Source organism: Magnolia sinica, chromosome 4 (genome assembly GCF_029962835.1).
Source record: "Magnolia sinica isolate HGM2019 chromosome 4, MsV1, whole genome shotgun sequence".
NCBI lineage: Eukaryota > Viridiplantae > Streptophyta > Magnoliopsida > Magnoliales > Magnoliaceae > Magnolia > Magnolia sinica.
The window spans coordinates 28557843-28567673 of NC_080576.1; the positions used below are offsets into that span (position 1 = coordinate 28557843).

General features: G+C 37.8%; 1 protein-coding gene across 2 annotated transcripts in view; it reads left to right on the plus strand.

Annotated features, from left to right (window-relative positions):
• Positions 1 to 9514, plus strand: part of LOC131242905 (E3 ubiquitin-protein ligase RING1-like) — a 32812-nt gene extending 23298 nt beyond the window's left edge. The window contains exon 2 of one of the 2 annotated variants that reach the window (XM_058241889.1): positions 8020 to 8560. The gene's annotated coding sequence lies outside the window, so the exon portion shown is untranslated. Of the gene's footprint in view, positions 1 to 8019; positions 8561 to 9094 lie in introns of those variants that run through there. The other variant, XM_058241888.1, reaches the window with a different exon arrangement.
• The last annotated feature ends 317 nt before the right edge of the window (positions 9515 to 9831 follow it).

Genomic DNA, 9831 nt, shown 5'->3' on the forward strand with positions numbered 1-9831 from the left:
CAAAATTTTGGAGTATGTCTTGTTTAATCCCACGATAGTTAGTGAAGCTTTGTATTTCTCCCTTATTCTTGTAAATGGGTACCACAATACTTTTCCTCCAATCGTTTGACACTTTCTTTGATCTTACAATCTTGTTGGACAACTATGTCAATCAAAACTCTATTAGTACACCATCTGGTTTGAGGGCCTTTCTTGTTTTCATCTTTCTCAAAGCTTCTTTCACTTTGGATATCCTAATCTTACGAGAGTATTTATGGTCTCTGGCGTCATTTATGTTTATGGTTCCCTCTACCCTATGCTCTCGGAGTGGCTGTCATTTATTAAGTTCTGAAAATAGCTACTCACCTTTTATTGATATCATTGTCCTTTACTAGTACTGTGGTTATCGCTCTTAATGCATCTAACATGATCTAGCCATTGTCCTTTACTAGTACTGTGGTTATCGCTCTTAATGCATCTAACATGATCTAGCCCCCACCCCCCCCTTCTCTCTCTCATTTTTTGCTAGTTCAGACATCTTTCCATAATCCCACCTTCTCCTGTGCCCAATCTATTGTAAAGATCATCATAAGGCTTAAGTTTAGCCTCACTACTTACTAAGCAATCTTTTTGACGTTTCTATATTGTTGAAAATTTTTGTTGTTTCTATTCCCTTGCTAGGCTTGAAAACAGTAATGTTTCTTGTGAATAGCTTTTTGTACATCATCATTCCACCCCAAGTATCCTTACGTGATTGATTTTTCCCTTAGATACTCTTAAAACATCTTTTGCCACTTGTTTGATGCACTTAACCATCTCATTTCACATGACACTTCTGCATCGACCTTCTACTTCTTTTATCAATTTATTTATCAATAACATTGTTTTCTCTTTTAAATTCCACCACTTGGTTTTGGACACCTTTTAGTTTCCATCAACATATGCTGCGCAATCAGACTCCTTGGTGTAAACTGCAATCATGATGCAGGACATGAAATTTAAATATGATATGCAAGATTTCAGGCTTAGATCATACTAATTCAGAAACAATAACATAAAAATTCCACATCCCGCACAAAAGTTCAAATATTCAAGTAAGGGGAATCTGTGCTGGTCTAGGCCTACACAAGCTAGGACTGGATCAGTAAAATTATGGACCAAATGATGCTCAACGGGAAATAGAAATCATCCACACATGCATAGTAACCAGTCCCTAATCTAAGGGATTCACCAATTTCAATTCAAGGAACCCTAGGGTGAGAAAAGAGGCAAATAAAGTAAGGATAATGCAATCTAGGGTTAGGGTTTATGAAAAACTGGTATGAGAGGGTAAAATAAGAAAAAAACCTAAACTGGAAGACAGTTCCTGTGCGTGGACAACAACAATGGCCTAGACGCACGTGCGCGTGATGGTGGCCGCATGTGTGTGGGGCCCACTATTTAGAAAAAGACCACCTTAGCCCCGGTCGGCCAGGGATGGACTCCAAAACCTCTAAATCTCAACTCGATCCGATGCGCGGTTTGTGCGTGGTGCTCCACCGAAGTTTTAGCCCTCCTGCAGGGCCAGATTCTGGAAATCTGCTGTAGAGAGAAAAACGGCTGCAACTATTGATGGATTTGTAGATGGAATGCTTGTAGGAGGAGAAATATGGATGGAAAAAGGTGGGAGCGAATTGGGATAGGTGTGGCTTCGCACCACGGTAGTTAGCCCTTCGAAAAGGGAGGGCTTCGCACCCACTTGAATTTTTCCACAACTCAAAACTCAGAGAGTAGAAAAAAAAAACACGTAGGAATTTTTATTTTTTCAATGAATTAAAAGAACTACAAGGGGTGCCTATTTATAAGAAAACCCTATACCCTAAAACTCGCGCCATGTGCGCAACCTATTACTTGGCGATGAAGTAAACTAAAATAAAAACCAATCAAAGAAATCTAAAGCGTTCATAATGTTCTAAATAATATAAATAAGCAAAACCTAAAGTATGAACTTAATCCAACGAGTGGGCCACGATCATGATATCCCATGATGAGCTTTTCTTAACTATCGGGCCAACTCTAATGAACCATAATTTCGTCTTCTAACTAGGAGGCCCTCCCTAGACGTCGTCATCGAGCCAGATCGACGGTGGGGCCCTTCCTCTCCTTCCGTACGTGTGTAGGGGGTGGTGTGCATGCTCATGTGCGCGTGATGTCCCTATCAAATCATTATCTATTGATCATTCTGTTTTCCCAAGTACAAAGAAATCTATCCGGCTTGTATGTGATCCACTTTATGAAGTTATTAAATGTTCATTTCTCCTTTTAAAGTATGTGTTTGCTAGTGCTAGATTGTAAGCCATAACGAAATTAAGGATAACATCTTTCATCTCATTTCTTCTCCCCAAATCATATCCTCCATGTACACTCTCATATCCTCTAATTTCTTTTCCCACATGACCATTTAAGTCTTTTCTTACAAATATCCTTTCCCTGTTTGGAATTCCTTGCATTAGTCCATCCATACCATCCTAGACTGTCCCTTGATTCTATTCCCTAACTCTACTTGCAATGTGTATGTACTAATAACATTGATCTCCTAACACCAAGGTGTCCTGTATCGGTATCGGTTGGCGTAACGGTGCCCTCCGAAACTGATACGGATACGGGGGCGTAACGGCGATACGGGGGCGTAACGGCCCGTAACGGCGCAATTTTTTTTTTTTTTTGCTAAAAAAATATGAAAAAATATGGATTAAATCCAGAATATTCTAAGCATTCCAAATATGCATTCATTTATAAATTGGAACATGTTTATGGTAGTGTAACGGTCCACTCTTTGGTAAGAAGTTGTATCGGCCTGTCTGATTAATTTTTTAACCAGGTAACTTGAATTTGACTAAAAAATTCATATATTTAATTTTTTAAATATGTAATTTATATACTTAACATCTTGATATCATTTCTCCCAATAGTTCTTTAAAAAAATGAAATTAAATTCAGGTAGATGGCGTTGGCAATTTGGGGCTGACTTGGAGGACTAATTTATTCTCCAAATCAGCCTCAAATTCATGCCATTTATTGTCATTATCCCACTTATAAATTGGTGGATGTTTATTGGATAGTGAATCATAAAAATAAAAAATAAAAATCAAAAGGCCCTATTTTTAAAAATAAAAGTTCACAAATTAACAATTAAAACTATTCAAATAATTTAATTTTGGCATTGTGAGTTAGCAATTGCAGTCCATAATTTAATTGTCAAATTTCAAGTTAATATATGTCTCGTGTACAATTTTTTAAGGCTTGAATTAGGAGGGACTCAGATGTAAAGTGCAACACATGTGTCAAAGTTTTTTGGGCCTCACCCGTGATGAATGTGTTATATCTACACCATCCATCCATTTTGCTAAATAATTTTAGAGCATGAGCCCAAAAATGAGGCACATCCAAAGCTCGGGTGGATTGCACTGTAAGAAACAATAATAATTAAATGTTCACCGTTAAAAATTTATTGGGGGCTAAAAAAGTTTTAGATCAAGCTAACATGTGTGTTTTCCCTTCATCCACGTCAATGTAACTCAATTAACAGTTTAGATTGAAAATAAACATTACAGTGGACTTTAGGAAAATTTTAATGGTAAGTATTCTATAACCACTATTTCCTATGGTGTGGTCCACCTGAGATTTGGATATTACTAATTTTTTGAATCCTGACTTAAAATGACGTGGCAAAATGGATGGACGATATGGATAAAATATATACATTACGGTGAGGCCCACTCGGGTCTGATCTGATTGGATGGAAAATAAACGTTACCGTGCGCCCTAAAAATCATTTAACCGTGAAAATCATTATGCCTGCTGCTATTTTGGTGTGGTCCAGATGATCTCTGGTTATAATTCATTTTTTCGCTGGTGCTCTAAAATGATCTCTGAAAATAGGTGAACGGTGTAGATGTAATAAATACATCATTGTCGAGCCCATATAACTTTGATCTCCTTTTGAACCGTCCGTACTCGGAGCTCGAGGAGTGTCAGCGGTCGTCTTTTGCGTGACACGTACCCACGGCAGTCAGCCGCTGCAAATAAATTAAAAAAAAAGGAGAGAGAGGGAAACGAAAAGAAAAAAAAAGGGAAAGAAAGAAAAGAAAAAGAGGGAAAGAAGAGATTGAGAGAGAGAGAGCGAGAGAGAGAGAGTGGGAGAGAGAGGAAGAAGAAGAAGAAGATCAGGAAGCAGCCGGGCGCAGCTGCCCGAAAAGAAGAAGAAGAAGAAGAAGAAGAAAGAGAAGAAGAAGAAGAAAAGAAAGGAAAAAAGGTAAGTTTTTTTCTTTCTTTTTTTTTCTATTTTTTTTTTTCAAGGCTCATAACAGCCATTACGGGTCCGTAACGGCCGTTATGGCCCGTAACGACCGTTACAGTCACAGAATTCCGTAACGGCCGTTTCGACCCCATATCGCGTAACGGGTCCCACCGTTACCGTTACGTATCGGCCGTTACGGCCGATACGTAACCGATTTGGGATACCCTGCCTAACACAAGTTTTATTAATAAAATCCTCTCCCGACACAAGATTTTCATTGTTTTCCTAAGTAGAAAGAAATCTTCTCTTTGTTCAGTGTAGGTGTACGAACCAATATTTCATTTTATGAGTTCCGGAATTTTGGCATCCAAATACAATCTTGAGTTCCATGTAACAACATTAACCCTGCCTCTAGGGATTCTTCCTCCTTGAAAATTACAATGCAGACATCATAAACCCCCGGATCCTGGGATCTATACATACAAACAACCCATTAGAGACCCCATCCATATTTAACTTGATTGTTGCAGGGAGTCTTCCTCCTTGAAGAAAATTTTGATGGGTGGAAACCCACCCACAGTTTTTTTTTTTTTTTTTTTTGGGTGAGAAGCTATAAGAATATGATTGCAGGATCCTTAAAGAGCAACATTAAGGCTAAAGTTATATTTTTAATTGTTTGGGTCAGATTTAACTTCAGATTGTGAAATTTGATGACATCCTCTCTCCAAGCTCACAGTATATGTCGATACAGGACGACAAGGCAATCATCTGACCATATTTATTGCCCTAAAAATCAGCTGCCCAGGTCTCCGTCGAAGTAAGAATGGAAGGGCTTGTTGTCCATGCAGCAGGAAAATGGCCAGAAAAATGGGACAAGATTTTCCTGGCTTTATCACAATATAGAGAAACGCATCTGATTCACATTAGCCACGCATAGGGACAAATGGAAGGTGAGGAGATCCCGCTGATTGGACAGAGATTTCAGTCAGAGTTTCATGGTGAAGTTGTTGCTATGCAATACAAGAGAGGCTTGGATGTACAAAAGGTTTCCATATCAACCAACCCTCATAATGGGATCAATGTTCTCATGGTATTCATTTCAAGCTATGTAAGAGTTAGCCATCCATAGAGCCTTCCCAACAAATTGTATCATCCCAGGGTCAGTAGGGAGCACGATTAAAGAATGCTAACTTTAGGACTAAAGTTGAAGGAAGTGTGATGTAATAAGGCAACAAATTCGGTGTGAGGGCAGGGAAGTGTCTGTTCCAGAGGGTTAGCAAAGTATAAATAGCCAGGAAATGGGAGCAGGACTGCCAGTCCAATGTGCAATTTGAAGTGGGAGCTGCCCCTAAAGCTAGGATGTTAGATTGGGAAGACTGAATGCAGATAGGACGGTTTAGGATGTACAATTAGTGTATAGGGTCTCCATATGAATTAAGGTTTGAAAATTGAGATGCATTGGGTTCTATGGTTGGATTCGAGTTGTGATTGGATTAAGATGCTTTTTTAAGGGCATGGAATCTGGGTTTATAAGGTGTCCCGTTGAAGGGTTCTATGTAATTAGGGTTGCTATTGAGGATTTGGGTGGATTGAGGGTTTCCAATAGGGTTTTGGGTGAAGGGGGTGAGCTGGATGAGGTTTAGGGTTAGAATTATGCTTCAGGATGTTCAGTTGTAAGATTGGGGAAGAATTGGGTTTAGGGTTTGAAAAATTAGGGTTCCAGGTTGCAGTTGGGGGATTGAAGGGAATTATGGGTTGGTTATCTAGTTTGGGAGAAATTTGTGGCATGATTGAGTGGATTTCTGGAAGAAAAGAAAATATAAAACAGAAACAAAGAAGATCCCTAGGAAAAGACTTGCTCTGATACTAAAAATTGGTAGAAGCTCAATTTTAAAATTAAATTTGAGATTCAGTTTCCTTGGGGGAAACAGTTCACGGGCTCACTCCTGTGCTGGGATATGATTTCTCGGTACTAGTAGCAGAAAATAGGAACTCCTGAGCACTTCAGATTGCCAATAAATCACACACAGGATATGAAGTGAATGGACAATAACAGAAAACAGTGAACATCTCGAATATGGATATATATATATATATATATATATATATATATATATATATATATATATATATATATTTATATATATATTTGTGTACTGATACATGCACCATACACACAAATGTCATTTGAAGTTTCCTGGTAAAGTAAAGAGCAGGTTTGCTTCCATCAAAATAAAGGAATCTGTATCTATTGCATCTTACTTGTGCTGTAAATGTAGTTGTCTTAAACAAATAGGGAGTTCTGGTCTGACGGGGACTGTAGCCAGATAAAGGAAACTGTCCAATGTACTTGAAACTATAGTTTCACGAACTGTAAAGTGAAGCAGAAACAGATTTGGATGCAGGTGTGGGGTAGCGTCTATTAATGTAAATAAGTATAAATAGGTAGGAAGCAGGAGCGGGAGTGACAGTCTTATGTGTGATTAGAAGCGGGAGCAACATCTAGTTAGAAGCTGTGTTGTCAAATCACATAAGCTATCAGCCTGGGCTGATCGCTTGTGCCATCGCATAAGCGTTCTCTCAGGCTGACGGCTTTTTCTTTCTTTCTTCTTCTTTTTGTGTGTGTGTGTGTGTGTGTGTGTGTGTGTGTGTAAAAAATGGAAAAAAATCGTAAAAATTCTCAAAAATTAAGAAACACAATGTCTAATTACTACAAGTGATTGGATTGGGTTTATTTACTTCATTGTAGTTTGGGTATTAGACCATCTATACGTTCAGTTGTATTATATTATATATGACAAAACAAATTTAAACAATCAACAAGTTACACTAAGAATTAAGTATTGAAAACTACAAACATAGAAATTGTATTGATGACTTGAATCTTGATGAGTTGATGTATACAATACAAGTTACAAGTTGCAACTTATTACAATCTACAAGAAATATGACCGATGGCCATTATGCCATTTGTATGCCGTGGTCATGCGATTATGGCATTGCATGACCATCGCATACTTTAGTATACCATGGCATACTTGCTGCATGACATGCGATTTGAGCCAATGTATGCGATTGTGTGATCGCATAATCACTTATGCGATTGCACATGACAGCGCTGGTTAGAAGGATCCTGCAACTAAACTTATAAAAGTTAAATTGTCAATCATGTGGTCCTAGGAAGCCTGCGCTTTATATCCCTTCTGGCACACGTATGAGACCACGTGTGGGTTCCTCATAAATCATTTTGACACTATTTTGGACCATTGGGTCATTATTTTGATGTCCAAAATTCATCCAGAATAGAGATCAGGCCTGATGGATATAGCTTTGGTGGCCAGATCTCTCTATGATATAAACTGTAGATCTTGTTTGTGTTATTTGATTGAAAGTATGGGTCCAAAAAATGATCAGATCCATTTATCAATCTTTTTGACAGACTTGAGGCATGTTCCTTTGGTAATGTAAGCTATGGGGTCCAGTTTGGCCATATTTTAGTGGTTGGTTCTGCTCCTGGATTAGTGCTAACCTAACCTAAGCTGGCTGCCTTTTGTCCTGTTGCTGCCATCACGGTTGCCATCTCACTGGATGATAAGATTCTTCTTCAATTTTGAGCCTTTAAAATCAGATCTTAAGATCGGGTTCTCTACCCAAGTAGTCTGAACAATTTTGCTACAGAATAATTACGTTTATTTTTCAAGTGTTTCATATAGTCAATTTGCCCATTCAAATTTTCATTCCAATCAAATGATCCACAACAGCCAATACATCTGGTGCAAGAGAAATCGAGGGACAAACCTAACGAAGCATCAACTGATAAATCTGCTAGAGGCTTGATGGATGGAATTGTAGATGGATCTATGGGTGGACTAGAATAAAGATTGACAAGGGATCTATGGAATCAGAGGAGAGGTTTCTTAGGAGAATGATGTCAAATACTTGGGGATGTGCATTAGCGGAAAGTGTGTTATAAATTGCATGAATTTTGGGCCAATTTTGGGGCATTTGAGTGGGGTCTCTCAAATTGGCAACGTTATTCATCCGAATTTAATTTAATTAATTTATTATTATTATTATTATTTTTAATTTCTTGCCGCGGAATGATATCAAATGCTTAGGAATGTGCATTAGTGGGATAAGTGTCATAGTTTGCATGAATTTCGGGCCAATTTGGGATTCTGTCAAGTTAATAAAATCATTAGATGGGTTGAGACAACACTCTTACTGAAGAATGATCTGTTACACCATCATAAATAATGCTCAAAATCACGAAAGAATCCATATTTGGAATTTTCTCAATAATTTGGATTTTTTTTTTGACATTTTTATGGATTTTTTTTTTTCTTTAAAGAAAATTGACTATCATGGGGGCTTAATGACCATGAAGGCTCCAGTTAGGGCCATTACGCATAACGGTAGCCATGGGGACTGTTGTGCCTACCGTTACCATTATGGCACACCTTGGTTGCAGTATTAGAAGTTTAAAGTTACTTGCCAAACCATATGAAGGCAAATGCATGAACATTGTACAAATCTAATTTAGATGGCACCACAAATGGATAAATAAAATCTACAGTTAGATTAAAATAAACTCAAGTATTCAATTATTTAACAATAATGCTCAATTCAAGAAAATGACAAGCATCTAATTAAAAGATGGAAACAACATTAAACAATCGCCATCTTCAATCTCTCAAATATTCAATAGAACTCGTGCCTTGTTTTTAGTGGTTCTCGAGTGAAGAGCTTCGCTAATTCTTTGTATGCTATGAGATGTTTTGAGTGTTTTCCATCTATTGGCTTTAGTGATGCTTGTCTTCGTGTAATCTTTCACAGATGAGGAAATGCCATCGAGCTTGTTTAGCACTTCCTACGAGACTGGGGCAGTCTTTTTCTTCTTCTGCATTCTGGAAGAAGATGGCCCAGCCTGTGCAGTCCCAGTGGAAATAGACCTGTTGATGATTCAAGTTGTGTTCCTGCATCAGAAAATCAAACTTGGTTCTCTTATAAGGGCTATGTTTATATGGGTTCGATTCAAATGTCTCTCATGTGAAATTCCCAAGGTTCTCAAGCGATTTGGTCTGTGCTCGTGATTTGTAGCTGTTGGCATGGTCCGTACTGAAATTTTTTTTCCAGGGTTGTTCCGAAAATCCTTCACCACGTTTCTGCAGGCATTAAAATATAAAAATATATCAAAGTATTTTGTAGTTGCAAGCTATAATAATAATTAGTGTGAAAATCAGTTTTTATAATTTAGCACTGATGTAGTCACTTCAATATATAGGCATCTCATTAAAAAAGAGAATATATATATATATATATATATATATATATAGGCATCTCATATTTTGGATTGTGCAATAATACAATTGCGGGTGTCATCCCATCTAGAACCACTCTGGTTGATTAGAGTCTTCATGTAGTAATTTTCAATGCTTGTCATTTTACTCAGTGCATGATTGCTCGTGAATTGAATTAATTATTGCAGTATATGTTGTGGGTTTGAATTGGAGTTGTCACAATGACAACTAAAGGAGACGTGCTCCAACACCACCTAGATCACACACTCATCC